Raw genomic sequence first — 19,049 nt, 5'->3', positions numbered from 1 at the left:
AATAAAGCCATGAGATCTTTCTATGAGGAACTTTATAGTTCAGACTGCATATCCTCTTCGGAAGGCCGTTCTAAACTTTTGGACAGGTTAGAGCTACCACATTTATCTGATGATCAAAAGGAAGCATTGCATATGTAGCAGAGTGGAGGTTGGTAGGATTACTAACTTTTAAGCAATTAGGTTTTAAAAGGTGACTACGCCAGTCTCGTTAAGGGTGAGACAACCCAGATGTTAAAAAATACAATTTTCCCCGACAGGTTCTAGATGACAAGGATGACACAGCTGTTGCACATACAATAGTTTTTATTTTCTTCTGCTTTCAGTCTTATTCGTTTTCAAAATGAGCAGGCAGTTCACTTGAGTCCATATACACAAACAGAGTCTTAACTCTACTGAAGTCAATACAGGTACATATCGTGAAACGGTGACGGCTTAAGTGCGAGAGCACTGAGTAGGCCTAGTACAGGTAATTTACTGAGTGTGTTAACTACACACTGCACTGCGAATGCAAAATAACACTGCAATCAATCAAAACTGTACACACAAAACATAATCAAAATAAACAAAATAAGTCACAGCACACTGAAATGATTCACAGTGAAGAGGTAGCCTATGTTTATCAAATCAGGCCTCTTGGCAGAGAGTTTACTATAGGCCTACAACTCAGGGGATCTACACCTCACCAATAAGTTTACACGATACTGCTACAAATCTCAACCGGCCAGTCCCCAATCACTCATCCCTTGTCTAAGGGGTGGGTGACTGGAGCTGACCGTGTCAGACCGTATGGCTGAAAGACGAAAGCGTCGCGCACCTGCGCAAAGGAACAACAACCTGCCACTACTAAAAGAGCTCGTGGTGGTAAAAGGCAAAATAACAAACACAAACACCGGGAAAAGACGGCAGCGTCCCCCCACCCCAGCCAATTGACAATAATGTGCTCAACCTAGAAAGCACAAGACAGACTGGGTTAATGCCAGGGAAATGCCATTATCAATGAGCAAGGTGTGGCATGAAAGCCACAGGCACAGAGTGACGGTTAATTAGAAATTACCTTCAGTTGCAATTGGGAAGCACTGGACCGAGCTTGGAAGTCTACGGTTGACCCTTGCTTCACCATGCAATGCTGCAGTGAAACAACATCTCGTTAGCCACAGTACAAACATAATTGGCTATCGCCAGGTGCACACAGAAGGGCTTACCTTCGAGCCGGTTAGGCTACATGCGGCAACCTGGCGTCCGCATTTCAGCTGCGCTCTACGCGCTCCAGTGTGGGTCCAACACCCAACACGCCAACATCACCTACTTCACCCAGCGTACAGGGCTTCCCCAAGCGCCAACCGGTACTGAGGTTAGCCACACCTGGCTAACAGACAACATAGTAGGCAATTTATACTAACCGGAAGGGCTCAACCCTCGCCCACACGGGCAGCTGTTTTCAATTACAACATGCACACTAACAGGGGACCTAGTCCAACCTGTTACACATAGGCCAATGATTGGTCCTGATTTTTATAAGACTTTTGGTAGACTATTGGTTGACCACCTCACAAATATGTATTTGTATTCTTTTGACAAAGGCTACCTGCCCCCTACTTTAAACCTTGCCCACATCTCAGTCATTTTGAAGAAAGGAAAGCCACCGGACCAATGTGGGTCTTACAGACCTATTAGTTTAATATCAGTGGACAGTAAGATACTTTCCAAACTCCTGGCCAAATGACTGGAGAATCTGCTCCCAGTACTTATAAATTCAGCTCAGACGGGTTTTATTCGTGGACGTCACCCAAGTAAAAAAAAAGTGTACTTAATATATACTTAATAAGTACGTTTTATTGTATTTAAAGTGTACTTCAAAAGTGTGTATTTAAAGAATGTTATTTTGGGACAACTTATAGTATACTTAAATGTACTTGAAATATAATTAAGTAGAGCTTAAACACATTTTAAGTTGACTTTTTTGTACTAAAATTAAACTTTGTATAAGTGTACTTAATATACTAAAAATATATTTAACTTTAAGTACATTATAAGTATACTAACCTAGTCACTTTAAAATGTGTTTAATGTTTACTTTAGCATGCGGATAAGTGCATTTTAAGTACATTAGATATCTATTTTAACGTCATGAGAAAGTACTTTATAGTATACTGCAGAAGTACATACTTAAGTTGTGTTATTTTGGGACAACTTATAGTATACTTAAATACACTTGAAATATAATTAAGTAGCGCTTAATCACATTTTAAGTTGACTTTTTTGTACTAAAATCAAACTTTGTACAAGTGTACTTAGTATACTAAAAACATACTTAATTTTAAGTACATTATAAGTATACTAACCAAATCACTTTAAAATGTGTTTAATGTGAACTTTAGCATGTGGATAAGTGCATTTTAAGTACATTAGAAATCTATTTTAACGTCATGAGAAAGTACTTTATAGTATACTGCAGAAGTACATACTTAAGTTGTGTTATTTTGGGACAACTTATAGTATACTTAAACACACTTGAAATATAATTAAGTAGAGCTTAATCACATTTTAAGTTGACTTTTTTGTACTAAAATCAAACTTTGTACAAGTGTACTTAATATACTAAAAATATATTTAACTTTAAGTACATTATAAGTATACTAACCAAGTCACTTTAAAATGTGTTTAATGTGAACTTTAGCATGCGGATAAGCACATTTTAAGTACATTAGAAATCTATTTCAATGTCATGAGAAAGTATTTTATAGTATACTGCAGAAGTACATACTTAAGTTGTGTTATTTTGGGACAACTTATAGTATACTTAAATACACTTGAAATATAATTAAGTAGAGCTTAATCACATTTTAAGTTGACTTTTTTGTACTAAAATCAAACTTTGTACAAGTGTACTTAATATACTAAAAACATACTTACTTTAAGTACATTTCAAATATACTCACAAAAATCGCTTTAAGTACATTTTAAGTGTATTGACTCTAAATGTATTTTAAGTATACTACAAGTAGATTTTACTTTAAGCACATTTCAAATATATTTATTTTAAGTACACTTTAAATATATTTCAAAAGTATATGAAAAAAATATTAATGTAATCCCCAGTTACTCATTTCCATTGTACATTGTCTTGTTCACAACCACCAGCCATTCACATGAACCTTCCTTTCACCTTCACTTCAGACAACAACCACTGCCTCAACCAGGATTCGAACCCACAATTCACTGAACCACAGACCTGCACTCTAACCACTAGACCACAACAACCTGTTCTTTGACAGGCACAATTACGTTCTTGAAGTAATAGTCTCGAGTAGTACACTTTAAGTATACTTTTATATACTTAATTATAATACTTAGAAATCATTGTTGGTGGTATGCTTTTATCGAATTAAAGACACTTTTACATGTTTAATTTGTGCACCAAAAAGTACACTTAAAGTGCACTTAATACACTAATAACACAACTTAAGTACAGACTTCAGTATTGTGCTTAAAAGTTTAATAGGTAAGGCCTTACATGCCTTTTTAAGATCTGTTTGTGCTCTTCAATATGGTGTTTTTTACCATGAAAATACATTAAAACAAAAAGGAAGGTGGAAGGTTATTTAATGTTACAAAGCATAATGAATAAATAAGCCTAGGTTAAAATACACTAAAATGATGGTTTAAAAAAAGTACCCAGGTGAAAAAAAGTGTACTTAATATACTTAATAAGTATGTATTTTTGTATTTAAAATATACTTCAAAAGTGTGTATTTAAAGAATGTTATTTTGGGACAACTTATAGTATACTTAAATACACTTGAAATATAATTAAGTAGAGCTTTAACACATTTTAAGTTGACTTTTTGGTACTAAAAATCAAACTTTGTACAAGTGTACTTAATATACTAAAATCATACTTAACTTTTCAAACTTAACATTTCAAATATTATTTCTAATACCAAACTTTAGCACATTACTTTTAAAATACAAATACACTTAAAATACACTTAAAATATACTACACTAACAGTATGTTTTCAAATACAACACTTAAGCACATTACTTTAAAAATACAAATACACTTAAAATACACTTGAAGTGGTTCAAGACAACAAGAAAAATAACATAAAATCTTTATAAGTGAGTACATTTCATTAAAGACAATTAATATTAGTGTCAAAAAGGCAATATAGTAAGTATGCAAAAAAATATGCATATTTGTAAAGGTCGTAAAATAAAGTTTAGGTATATATAACTGATAATGTATATTTTCTAACACTATGTTTGAGTACATTTTTTAAGAACAAAGTTTAATACATTAAACTAGCAGTACATTTTCTAATACCATACATTACTATAATGGTGTACTGTGTATGATTTTTTGTAGTTTATTTCCAAAATTCATGCTGGAAAAAGGGGAGTCATTCATCATCATCATAAATTGAGGTTCTTGTCCATGTTCCAGATATAGACATTTTTTGCTAGGAAAATGACTGTACTTTGGCCAGTAATTAGTTTATTTATTTTGTAAATATAGTTACAATATATTTAAATACACAACACTAATAGTGTATTTTCTAAAAACAATCTTTAGCACATTACTTTAAAAATACAAATGTACTTAAAATACATTTAAATACAATACACTAATAGTGTATTTTATAACACTACACTTTAACACATTACTTTTAAAATATAAATGTACTTAAAATAGACTTAAAATAGAATATACTAATAGTATATTTAACAATACCACACTTAAGCACATTACTTTAAAAATACAAATGTATTTACAATACATTTAAATACAATACACTAATAGTGTATTTTTTAATAAAACACTTTAGCACATTACTTTTAAAATACAAATGTACTTAAAATAGACTTTAAATAGAATATACTAATAGTATATTTAACAATACCACACTTTAGCACATTACTTTAAAAATACAAATGTATTTACTATACATTTAAATACAATACACTAATAGTGTATTTTATAATACTACACTTTAACACATTACTTTTAAAATACAAATGTACTTAAAATAGACTTAAAATTGAATATACTAAAAGTATATTTAACAGTACCACACTTAAGCACATTACTTTAAAAATACAAATGTACTTACAATACATTTAAATACAATACACTAATATGTATTTTAATAATACTACATTTAAGTACATAACTTTTAAAATACAAAGATACTTAAAATACACTTAAAATATAATACACTAATAGTATACTTTATAATGATACACTTTAGCACATTACTTTTAAAATACAAATGTACTTAAAATACATTTAAATAGAATATACTAATAGTATATTTAACAATACCACACTTTAGCACATTACTTTAAAAATACAAATGTATTTACAATACATTTAAATACAATACACTAATAGTGTATTTTATAATACTACACGTTAACACATTACTTTTAAAATACAAATGTACTTTAAATAGACTTAAAATTGAATATACTACTAGTATAATTAACAATACCACACTTAAGCCCATTACTTTTAAAATACAAATGTACTTAAAATATATTTAAATACAATACAATAATAGTGTATTTCATAACACTACACTTAAGTACATGACTTTTAAAATACAATTGTACTAACAATACATTTAAATACAATACACTAATAGTGTATTTTATAATACTACACTTAAGGACATAACTTTTAAAATACAAAGATACTTAAAATACACTTAAAATATAATACACTAACAGTATACTGTATAATGCTACACTTTAGCACATTACTTTTAAAATACAAATGTACTTAAATTAGACTTAAAATACAATATACTAATAGTATATTTGACAATACTACACTTTAGCACATTACTTTTAAAATACAAATGTACTTACAATACATTTAAATACAATACATTAATAGTGTACTTTATAATACTACACTTAAGTACATAACTTTTAAAATGCAAAGATACTTAAAATACACTCAAAGTATAATACACTAATAGTATACTTTATAATGCTACACTTTAGCACATTACTTTTAAAATACAAATATACTTGAAATACACTTAAAATATAATACATTTAAAGTACAATACACTAACAGTATATTTTATAAAACTATATTTAAGTACATAACTTTAATAATACAAATTATTTTAAAATATATTTAAAATACACTTAACTATAAGTATATTTTTAAATACCATACTTAAGTACTGTACTTGATAAGTAGAGTGTACTTAAAATATACTTTCAGAAAATTAAATATATTTAAAGTACACTTAAGTACACATTTTTTTGACCTGGGCACTCTCTCAGTAATGTAAGAAGGTTATTGAATATTGTTTAGTACACATCTCAGAGGAAGATAAAATCTCTGGCCATCTCCCTTGATGCAGAGAAAGCCTTTGACAGGGTGGAAATGGGTTATTATATCCCCGAAACGCGGAGCGTCGGGGATGTAATGGTTTTGCGTGCACCGCCGCCGCGTAAGGTCTTTCGTGTTAACGCGATAACTTTTGAACGGATGTTTGGATTTGTCCCAGATTTGGTGTGTGAATGCTCTAGGGCAGGTTCATGAACTGATTCGAGTTTGGAGGTCAACAATTTCAAGATGGCCGAATTCAAGATGGCCGAATTTTTGTTTGGCCCATTACTTCTGACTGGGTGGATGGATTTGTCCCAGATTTGGTGTGTGAATGCTCTAGGGTGGGTTCATGAACTGATTACAGTTTGGAGGTTAACACTTTCAAGATGGCCGAATTCAAGATGGCCGAATGTTTGTTTGATCCATAACTTCTGACCGGGTGGATGGATTTGTCCCAGATTTGGTGTGTGAATGTTCTAGGGTAGGTTCATGAACTGATTCGAGTTTGGAGGTCAACAATTTCAAGATGGCCGAATTCAAGATGGCCGAATTTTTGTTTGGCCCATTACTTCTGACCGGGTGGATGGATTTGTCCCAGATTTGGTGTGTGAATGCTGCAGGGTAGGTTCATGAACTGATTCGAGTTTGGAGGTCAACACTTTCAAAATGGTGGAATTTTTATTTGGCCCATAACTTCTTACTGGGTGGATTGATTTGCCCGGTAACTCCTTAATTTAATGGTTCACCATTTCAGTGAATCTACCATATCAGGTAGGCCTACAGTGTAATAACCAGTGTAACAATATTTAATACCATGTAATACTAGTGTAATACCAGTGTAAAAATAGGCAATACCAGGTACAGTGTAATAACCAGTGTAACAATATGTAATACCATGTAATACTAGTGTAATACCAGTGTACAAATATGCAATACCATGTAATACCACTTACACACAAATAACCTATGATATAAGTACAAAATTGGTAACTTACATGGTGTCACACTGGTATGACGTGGTATTAAATATTGTTACACTGGTTATTACACTGTACCTAATGTGGTATATCCACTGTAATAGTGAACCATTAAGACAGTGTTACCATTTGCCCCATTTTTTCCTTCATTTGGTTTTAAGCCTCTGCACGTCATTGATCTATGTATAGATATTAAATATATTTATTTTATATTTTGTATTTATCATAAACGTTCATGAAAAGGTGGACGGGAGTGGTAGGAATGATTGGGGACTGGAAGCGTCGCGTTTCGGGGATATACCTTAAGCAGTCGAAGGCGACTGCACAGGCAGTCTAGTTTATTTGATATAATGCAGAGATTTGGTTTGGAAGGGGATTTTCTTAAATGCACCAGAACAATATACCACTCTCCTACTGCTGCTGTCATAAAAATGGTCTATGGTCGGCACCCTTTTCAGTGGCTAGAGGCGTGCGCCAAGGCTGCCCACTTAGCCCAATGTTTTTTGCTTTAGCTTTAGAGCCTTTAGCAGAACTTATAAGGTGCCATGTTGACGTGAAGGGAATAGAGCTGGAGTCTAGGGAGCATAAAATTGCCTTATATGCTGACAGCATCCTTTTGTTTGTAACATCTCCTGAAACGTCCATCCCTGCTATTATGAATATATTAAACGAATTCAGCACTATCTCAGGATATAAGATTAATTATGATAAGTCCGAAGCCATGCCACTTGGAATTCTGACTAATGCAGATGTTTTGGATGATTTTTCTTTTAGATGGTCAGTTTCTGGTTTCAAATATTTAGGTGTTAAGGTTGGCCCAAATTTGAGGGAACTGTGGAGACTTAACTTTGCCCCAGTTTGTACAGCTATCAAGAGAGATCTCGAACGATGGCATAGCTTGCCTTTATCCATGTTTGGACGAGTTAGTCTTGTGAAAATGAACGTGCTTCCTCGCCTGTTATATCCCTTACAGATGCTTCCTATATATCTTACAAAGAAAGCCAACAAGGACCTTGAAAGGGCCATATCAAGGTTCATTTGGCAAGGCAAAAAGCCAAGACAAAGGTTTAAACTGTTGCAACTCCCCACACACATGGGTGGTCTGTCTGTGCCCAATCTTATTTTCTATAACTGTACTGGGCCTGCCATGCCCAACATCTCTGGGTTTGGCTACACACATGCATTACGAATGAGGCGTGTGTCGATTCTTGGGCCTGCTCTCCACATAGTCCTTGGAGCCTAACTACCTGTGATATTGCGAACATAAAACATGAGGTTAAACACAATCCCATTATTTACAGTAATATCAGAGTTTGGCGTGATATAACGAAGATTTTAGGAAGAAAGAACATGAAATCTCCATTGTCTCCCATTACTCAAAACCCTGATTTTCCAGCTGGTGTTGGGCCCTCTGTGTTTTCCATTTGGCGAGACAAGGGTATCCATGTACTTGCAGACTTATTCAGAGATAGTTCACTTAATGTCTTTTCAGCAGCTACAAGAATTATATGACATCCCTAGGACTAATTTGTTTGGTTATTTACAAATTAGACAATTTGCTTCCTCACTGACAAACGCTCCCCTTACGAGTCTACCTCTCAACAACCCAGAAAGGTTCCTTTTTATACGTAAGAATCCTGAACATTTTGTTTCTGCCTTTTATTCCACTCTTACCTCCTCTGATGTCTATGAGCTCCCCAATATTGCTCACAAATGGGAACAAGATTTAGGCTGCGAGTACATAGAAGATGACTGGAAGGTGGCCATAGAGTTAGTTAGATCTATATCTACATGTAACAGATATAAGGAGACTCAATACCAAATACTCCATAGGCTTCATATCACCCCTGTTATTTTGCATAAAATGGATAAATCGTTCTCCCCACTTTGTATTAAATGCCATTCTCAAGGGCAACCTATTATCACTCTTTCTGGGAATGCAAATGTATCTCCCGTTTTTGGACTCATATTGCTAAAATAATTTCTGAGATACTTCAATTTGAGATCAAGAAAGACCCTTGTGTCTTCCTGGTAGGTCTCCCCTCTACAGAATTCCAACTCTCTGCATCTAGGTATACACTTCTTGAAAAGTTCCTTTTCATTACCCGAAAGTGCATTCTGTACAAGTGGATAAAAGAGTCCCCTCCAACTGTTACCTTATGGTACAAGGAGATTTTTAATACCCTCCCACACGAACGCTTACAGGCTGCTGTTAAGGGACGGGATGGATATTTTTAGAAAATTTGGTCCCCCTTCTTAGACTCTCCCAGACGACCTAGGATGCCTGCTTATAAGGGGAGAAATTAGTGCCTTCATGCGCCAAAAAAACACTTCTGTTTAGCTGATACCTACACGTCAGGTGAGTGGAAAATAGAAGAAAAAACGTTTGATGCACTTCGCAATTTTGCATATTTTGCTATTATATTTTTCCAGTTTGGAGCCAGCCAATCTCTGTTATGTTATGTTTGCAGTATTTATTATTTATTTATCTTTTTTTTTTTTTGCTCTATGTTTTGCTTGCTTTCACTACATGTCTGTATTTTCTTTTATTATTACTTTATGTGTATTATACTCTATTATTATTACTATTATTATTATTATTATTATGTTTCAATGTGTATTTCTCAATGTCTGTAGTGGGCGCATGGGGGGAGGGGGTGGGTGGAATGTTATGTAGTGTTGTTGTTTCTTGCTTAAATTCAATAAACAGTTATGAAAAAACCCATATAATCTCACATTTAGTCTGGTTTATCAGGCGCCTAGTTGGGACAAAGTGAGAGGCATAGCTGCCGAGTGCATTGTGCGCAAAACAGATAGGCCTATTTGAACGATTAGAAATAACCAGAGAAATGAAGCTTAGATAAAACGAACACATTTGTGAGATTAACAATATGGTAAATTGGCTAAAGAAGATGAAAGGCATCTAGATTGCATTCTCGCAGAAAATGCTGGAAGCGGGCTAGCTTTATTTGGGGCAGAGCTGAGCAGTTTTAATTTTGATATCATACATTTTAAAAAAAAATACTATTGTGAAAACAAAGCTAAAAAATGTGGGGAAAATCCATCCACCCAGTCAGAACTTATGGTCCAAACAATTCAGCCATCTTGAATTCAGCCATCTGGAAAGTGTTGGAGCTCCGCGTTTCAGGGATATACTATATCAGCCATTCTCAAACTTCAGAAGACCAAGGCCCACTTTGAAATGTGAAAAAAATCTGGGGCCCACCCTATATAATACAATACAATACAATATAATATAATATAATATAATGTAATGTAATGTAATATGATATAATATAGGCCTAATATAATATAATGTAATGTAATATAATATAAATCAGTTATTAATAATTTCTATGCATGTGTGTGTGGTTTTCTGAAAGGGAAACAAATGATAAACTAGAATGGGCACTCGGTAGAGCGCAAACCTTCGCCTACGCCACTTATTTTTTTCTGGCCATCTTCAAAGTGTGGGGCATAACATTCTCCAAATTTTGGTGTTAGTTTCATTTAAATCGGACCGGAATATCGTAATATTACATTTTTGGCCCAGTCTTGACCTCTTATTCAATTCAGCATGCACACGTTCTTCTGGCATATAGTGCTTGGCAAAGAAAAATGTTTTTGACCTTTTCGTGACCTTGACCTTTGACCCAATCACTCCCAAAAAGTAATCGGTTGTTCCTTGGGTCATGACCAATCATCCCACTAAATGTCATAAAAATCGGCTTAATTTACGTTTTGACCTTTTCGTGACCTTGACCTTTGACCCAATCACTCCCAAAAAGTAATCGATTGTTCCTTGGGTCATGACCAATCATCCCACTAAATTTCATAAAAATCGGCTCAATTTACGTTTTTGACCTTTTCGTGACCTTGAGCTGGACCTTTGACCTTTGACCCAATCACTCCCAAAAAGTAATCGATTGTTCCTTGGGTCATGACCAATCTTGCCACTAAATTTCATAAAACTCGGCTCAATGTACGTTTTTGACCTTTTCGTGACCTTTGACCTTTGACCCAATCACTCCCAAAAAGTAATCGATTGTTCCTTGGGTCATGACCAATCATCCCACTAAATTTCATAAAAATCGGCTCAGTTCTGTCTGAGTTATACGAAGTACAAACAAACATTTGACTTTGACCTTTGACCTTTGACCCAATCACTCCCAAAAACTAATCGATTCTTCCTTGGGTCATGACCAATCATCCCACAAAATTTCATAAAAATCGGCTCAGTTTTGACTGAGTTAGACGAAGTACAAACAGACATATTCACAAATAAATACACGGCGGGCAAAACATAACCTTCTGGCGAAGGTAATAATAATAATGATAAAATTACGACTGAAAAATTATTACAAATATACATTGTACACATACATCAACACCATATGCATGAAAATACACCGTATCACGACGGCAGATAGAAAATGTAACACTGTAGGCCTACATCTCGCGTCAAATACAGTAATTTGCGGTAAAATGTTACCTCCTCGATTGAAATAATGACACAATGTTTAAACATAGTCTACATCCTGCCTAATAGTACTCCATAACACATAAAAACACCAAATAAGGAAGTATTCTCACGTTTCTGGACGTACAAAAGACATAAGATCACTAAACAACATGTGATTATCTAACCAACATTTGAGGATATTTTTTCCAGGACCGTCCTCTGCGGCCCACCTGCTGTACTGCCCATACTTTGAGAATCACTGTACTAAATATCATACATGCTATTTGAAGTTGGTGTGACGGAGGTCATCTTGCACCTGTTCACTCCCCTCGGGGATGGAACCTGCAACCTCGTCAACTACAACGGACTGGCAATGGGAGACACAGTACGATACGGCTGGACCAAGAGACTACTCTAGGCCCAACAGCATTGACACTGTATGAGGCTTTGGGAGGGAGGTTTACTAACGTTCCACACCAACTCTGCTAGTTAGCCCCTCTACACTGCATATGATATAATTTGAAAATCAACATGGGTCAGAGTGGGATTCGAATTCACAACCTCCATATCTCTAATCCAGCATCCTTGCCACTGAGCCAAGCAGCTAGACAATATGACATTGCATTGAAGAGCTGTACAATAGAATTCTAGAATTGTAGTGCAGGTGTTCGTTAAGAATAGAATGTTGAGAGAATGTGACAGTTGAGATGGAACCCTTGGCAGCACCTGTTGTGATTGTATGGCAGTCAGCTATCGGTCGATTTTGCCTGTCATTCGCCAGAGATAGGATGCTGCGAGACTTTGTCTCATTTTTCATTTCCTTTTAACCTTTATTTTTCTTCTACTTTTACTTCTTTTTTCTTCTTATACTCTTTTTGTAATCTCACTTTTTCTATAATAAATTGTATCCAGATCAATCCTTTTAATTACGAAGTCAAGACTTATTTTATTTTTGCAAGTGAGTCACCTAAAACACAGAGCATTCATCCTTCAATTTCCATTGGAGAAGAGAATTTTGGAAACGTCCAAAATCTAACAGATCTTTTCTGTGACCCGGAGAGAGAAGAGCCGTAACAAGACCTGTTCCATGGGGGAGACAAGCAGCCGACCTGCCCTTTTGAAGAACCACGCTCATCCAATTTTGGGAGGACGAGTGGGGATGCATACCCGTTTAACGTTTAAAAAATTGGTGAGCTACGGCTGGGTCTATGTTACAAACTCTGACACACTTTAAAGACCTTTTTTTAAAGGTTTTCGTTTTGCAGAATGAAAATGGTTAATCTTGCCTGCCATTGCCAAATGAATAAACTTTCCTTGCATGTTTTTTGCAAGATGAGGGTTCTAATCCAGTAATACCGGAGTGGTGAGTCGAGGGCTGGTTAAATTTTTGCACATCATTCTGTTTGGATGAATGTAATGAATTTAACTAACACGACAATAGACTGCAGGCCCAGGTACTAAGTTGTAATGCAAACAGTTGTTTCAACTTGTTTGACATTTCAATATGTAGCCTGTATTATTACATGTGATAGAATCTGCTTAGCGTGCACAGACCTTTAGCAATACAAGGAAACTAGTTTCATATTACCTTTTCGGGATGTTCGGTACGAGTAAAATCTTTTTTCCTGAAACCAAGCTGTAGCTAGGAGTGCACATCTAGCCAGGCTTTGGCGAGGCAGGTTTTTTTTTTGCCAAGAAACATCGAAAAGCCATTCACGTGATGCGATGGTTCAGATTCTGTAATATCAATGGGTGAGTCTGTGGCTGGTTAATATTTTGCACATTATTCTCAAGCCAATATTTTAATGTAATAGTTTTAAATAACAGGGCAATATACCATATTGGTGGATGAGTCTGTGGCTGGTTAATAGGCTAAATTTAATTAACAGTGTAGCAGGCCTACTTTGACAATTTGGGCTGAAGCCCACACCCGACTACGCCAGCCCTGAGGGCTATTCCCCCCAGAGCAAAAGTTAAGTTAACTTGGAGAATAGTGAAGATACACTTTAAGTAAGGCACACTGGTTCACAGATACTCAGAGGCAAGAGAAGTATGCTTCCCCGACAAAATGGATATTTATTTCACACAAAGGTCCACAGTACATCACTATAACAACCCCACAACACAGTTGACCCTTTTTCCCCCACACACACACACATGCATACACACGCACACACTCCCAGTACACGGGCAACACTGCCCCAATGCCCACGGGCCCTAGGGCCTGATCCACGACCGTGGAGAGTGATAACGAGAGCTAAGCGGTAGGGGGGAGTAGCGGAGCAGGCCCCGCCCCAAACGGTACACGTTGGCGAAAGAAAAGACAGAAACTCAAAACACACTCCAAAAAGAAGAAAATAAATCACACCATAGAAATAAATCAAAGAAGAAATTAAATAAATTAAATCACACAATTAATACGCTAAGATAGAAAAATCAAACTCAAATCACCCATGTGCTCACAGCAAAGGAAAGTGCAGAATTCCACCACCTGGGACGCCAACAGCACACGCTGGGATGAGGGGTCGGTCTCCTGTCCCAAAAGAGAGAGAGAGAAGAGCGAGAGAGAAGAGGAGAGAGAGAGAGGACAGTGGTACAATTATTCACAGGGAGTAATGCACACAAACTCCTGCCACTAGTATTGTGGCAATGCTTAAATGTTAATACTGTCCGATAGAAAAAGGAGAGAGAAGAACAGAGAGAGAAAGGACAGTGATACACTCATTCACCATAAGTAATGCACACAAACTCCTGCCACTAGTATTGTGGCAATGCTTAAATGTTAATACTGTCCGATAGGAAAAGAAAGAGAGAGAGGTGAGAGAGAGAAGAAGAGACAGTGATACAATTATTCACAGTAAGTAATGCGCACAAACTCCTGCCACTAGTATTGTGGCAATGCTTAAATGTAAATACTAAATGTGGGGGGACAATGCAGACTGGACCCCACCAAGTACCATGCGATAGCCCAACCCACAAAGGGGAACAAATAGTACACTCCAAATCACGCTCCCTTATGTTATAATAAGATTGGCAGAAGGCACGTCCTGGGAGACGGACTTATCAGTGTTTTCGAGTATTTGATATACACATGGACCACAGAAATAAACAACATGGACAAGAGGCACTCAGACACGCAGTCACAGGTGTGCGTTCCCTTATCAAAGGTAGCGAGAGCCCGCCGGGTTGACGAATCCCGAGCGTGAGCCGGATCGAAACAAAACAGCAGCCACCGAAGCCGTGGGAAGTCGGGGGACAGAATCTCCAAGTAGCCGCAGATCTGTTAAGTTAATAACAAAACCACACTAATGTAGCGGAGTGGAGGTTGGTAGGATTACTAACTTTTAAGCAATTAGGTTTTAAAAGGTGACTACGCCAGTCTCGTTAAGGGTGAGACAACCCAGATGTTAAAAATACAATTTTCCCCGACAGGTTCTAGATGACAAGGATGACACAGCTGTTGCACATACAATAGTTTTTATTTTCTTCTGCTTTCAGTCTTATTCGTTTTCAAAATGAGCAGGCAGTTCACTTGAGTCCATATACACAAACAGAGTCTTAACTCTACTGAAGTCAATACAGGTACATATCGTGAAACGGTGACGGCTTAAGTGCGAGAGCACTGAGTAGGCCTAGTACAGGTAATTTACTGAGTGTGTTAACTACACACTGCACTGCGAATGCAAAATAACACTGCAATCAATCAAAACTGTACACACAAAACATAATCAAAATAAACAAAATAAGTCACAGCACACTGAAATGATTCGCAGTGAAGAGGTAGCCTATGTTTATCAAATCAGGCCTCTTGGCAGAGAGTTTACTATACCACTCAGGGGGATCTACACCTCACCAATAAGTTTACACGATACTGCTACAAATCTCAACCGGCCAGTCCCCAATCACTCATCCCTTGTCTGAGGGGTGGGTGACTGGAGCTGACCGTGTCAGACCGTATGGCTGAAAGACGAAAGCGTCGCGCACCTGCGCAAAGGAACAACAACCTGCCACTACTAAAAGAGCTCGTGGTGGTAAAAGGCAAAATAACAAACACAAACACCGGGAAAAGACGGCGGCGTCCCCCCCACCCCAGCCAATTGACAATAATGTGCTCAACCTAGAAAGCACAAGACAGACTGGGTTAATGCCAGGGAAATGCCATTATCAATGAGCAAGGTGTGGCATGAAAGCCACAGGCACAGAGTGACGGTTAATTAGAAATTACCTTCAGTTGCAATTGGGAAGCACTGGACCGAGCTTGGAAGTCTACGGTTGACCCTTGCTTCACCATGCAATGCTGCAGTGAAACAACATCTCGTTAGCCACAGTACAAACATAATTGGCTATCGCCAGGTGCACACGGAAGGGCTTACCTTCGAGCCGGTTAGGCTACATGCGGCAACCTGGCGTCCGCATTTCAGCTGCGCTCTACGCGCTCCAGTGTGGGTCCAACACCCAACACGCCAACATCACCTACTTCACCCAGCGTACAGGGCTTCCCCAAGCGCCAACCGGTACTGAGGTTAGCCACACCTGGCTAACAGACAACATAGTAGGCAATTTATACTAACCGGAAGGGCTCCACCCTCGCCCACACGGGCAGCTGTTTTCAATTACAACATGCACACTAACAGGGGACCTAGTCCAACCTGTTACATTCGCCCCAGCTTTGAATCGGTACCGTCCCGGTGCCGCACTGTAGCTCACCCTATGATGGGGATAGACACACACACACGCACACACACACGCGCACGCACGCACACACACACACACACATGCGCGCCCTCTCACACCTAACACGCACCCAACACATCCATCATTAACATCATAACCACCACGGCACATATACACACACAAAACAATAAAACGCCGGATGGCGATGGAGTGGCCATGGTCGAGTCCCCAGAGAGCGGCCGGCCTCCGCCCGAGGTGTGGCTATCCAGCCCAGTCCTGGCTGGTCCTCTGGTCGGCTGCTGGGGGGTGCCCTGGCGCTGCTCACTCTCCGATTGGACTGTCGGCGGGGTTCGCACACGACGAGAGACCCGTGGCCCATCACACTCCCGTGCCAGGTGCCCTGGCTGGTGGCACCTCCAGCACTTGATTGGTGACCGTGGAGACCGGGGCCGCGCAACAACCCGTGGCCAGTCGCACTCTCGCTCCAGGTGCCCTGGCTGATGGCACCTCCAGCACGTGAGCGGCGACCGTGGAGACTCTGGCTGCGCGTCGACCCATTGGCTCAGCAGGTCCAGCTGCCGCTGGTTCCGCGCTGCCATCTCCTGTAGCTCCGCCAGTTCAATCATTTTGGGCCCTGGGTGCCCGCCGCGGTGTCGCCCGCCGAGGGGGCAGCCGCCGTCTTTCCCCAGTAAAACAAAAAGAAAAAAAAGAAAACCACGAGCTCTAACCAACAGCTGTGCCTCACAGGTCATCCATAGCCGACATACGCCAAAATGTAGCAGAGTGGAGGTTGGTAGGATTACTAACTTTTAAGCAATTAGGTTTTAAAAGGTGACTACGCCAGTCTCGTTAAGGGTGAGACAACCCAGATGTTAAAAATACAATTTTCCCCGACAGGTTCTAGATGACAAGGATGACACAGCTGTTGCACATACAATAGTTTTTATTTTCTTCTGCTTTCAGTCTTATTCGTTTTCAAAATGAGCAGGCAGTTCACTTGAGTCCATATACACAAACAGAGTCTTAACTCTACTGAAGTCAATACAGGTACATATCGTGAAACGGTGACGGCTTAAGTGCGAGAGCACTGAGTAGGCCTAGTACAGGTAATTTACTGAGTGTGTTAACTACACACTGCACTGCGAATGCAAAATAACACTGCAATCAATCAAAACTGTACACACAAAACATAATCAAAATAAACAAAATAAGTCACAGCACACTGAAATGATTCGCAGTGAAGAGGTAGCCTATGTTTATCAAATCAGGCCTCTTGGCAGAGAGTTTACTATACCACTCAGGGGGATCTACACCTCACCAATAAGTTTACACGATACTGCTACAAATCTCAACCGGCCAGTCCCCAATCACTCATCCCTTGTCTGAGGGGTGGGTGACTGGAGCTGACCGTGTCAGACCGTATGGCTGAAAGACGAAAGCGTCGCGCACCTGCGCAAAGGAACAACAACCTGCCACTACTAAAAGAGCTCGTGGTGGTAAAAGGCAAAATAACAAACACAAACACCGGGAAAAGACGGCGGCGTCCCCCCCACCCCAGCCAATTGACAATAATGTGCTCAACCTAGAAAGCACAAGACAGACTGGGTTAATGCCAGGGAAATGCCATTATCAATGAGCAAGGTGTGGCATGAAAGCCACAGGCACAGAGTGACGGTTAATTAGAAATTACCTTCAGTTGCAATTGGGAAGCACTGGACCGAGCTTGGAAGTCTACGGTTGACCCTTGCTTCACCATGCAATGCTGCAGTGAAACAACATCTCGTTAGCCACAGTACAAACATAATTGGCTATCGCCAGGTGCACACCGAAGGGCTTACCTTCGAGCCGGTTAGGCTACATGCGGCAACCTGGCGTCCGCATTTCAGCTGCGCTCTACGCGCTCCAGTGTGGGTCCAACACCCAACACGCCAACATCACCTACTTCACCCAGCGTACAGGGCTTCCCCAAGCGCCAACCGGTACTGAGGTTAGCCACACCTGGCTAACAGACAACATAGTAGGCAATTTATACCAAAGAAACTCAACAGAAGAACAATCTCTCGGGGGGGAATGCATTGGCCACGGTGTAGTACGGGGGCGTTGCCTGAGGACACGAGTGGATGGAAAATTAACTCCCTTGCGCATGGTCATTGGTCATCCATCCACGATGGATGCCATTTTCGTACTCCGTAATTTGTGGCCAAGTAACGGCAGCTGTTGGTCAGCAGTAATTGCTGGGGGTAATTAAGGACAGCTGACAGACATTCACGCTGTCCTATGACCTGTTCCACAGTGAATAACATTTCCGTACTCCCCTCGCCATCATTTCCTACTACGCTGTTATGACGTGAGTAAGCCCTCTTGTCTCAAGCCTCTTTGATTTATACTAACCGGAAGGGCTCCACCCTCGCCCACACGGGCAGCTGTTTTCAATTACAACATGCACACTAACAGGGGACCTAGTCCAACCTGTTACACTAAGTTATCAGGTTCACTAATGCCCCATGCTAGCAGCAAGGCGAGGAAGGGATACATACCGTTAGGCTGGAGATGGTTCTACAAGGCCACTATCCATTGTGAGCTCC

At 38.9% G+C, this 19,049-nt stretch overlaps 2 long non-coding RNA genes across 2 annotated transcripts; both read right to left on the bottom strand.

The window, feature by feature from the left end:
- Positions 1 to 285: 285 nt before the first annotated feature.
- On the bottom strand, positions 286 to 1,282 carry LOC134466446 (uncharacterized). Its single transcript, XR_010038304.1, has 2 exons — positions 1,203 to 1,282; positions 286 to 1,126 (listed from the first exon to the last, which is right to left on the bottom strand). It is a non-coding gene; the product is annotated as an uncharacterized LOC134466446 (long non-coding RNA).
- Positions 1,283 to 17,389: 16,107 nt separating this feature from the next.
- Positions 17,390 to 18,382, bottom strand: LOC134466444 (uncharacterized). The gene is made up of 2 exons (XR_010038303.1): positions 18,303 to 18,382; positions 17,390 to 18,226 (listed from the first exon to the last, which is right to left on the bottom strand). It is a non-coding gene; the product is annotated as an uncharacterized LOC134466444 (long non-coding RNA).
- Positions 18,383 to 19,049: the final 667 nt, after the last annotated feature.

The sequence above is a fragment of the Engraulis encrasicolus genome, chromosome 16, assembly GCF_034702125.1.
Source record: "Engraulis encrasicolus isolate BLACKSEA-1 chromosome 16, IST_EnEncr_1.0, whole genome shotgun sequence".
Taxonomy (NCBI): domain Eukaryota; kingdom Metazoa; phylum Chordata; class Actinopteri; order Clupeiformes; family Engraulidae; genus Engraulis; species Engraulis encrasicolus.
The sequence above is the reverse complement of the archived record's forward strand: the minus strand, read 5'-3'. Positions and strand labels throughout refer to the sequence as shown.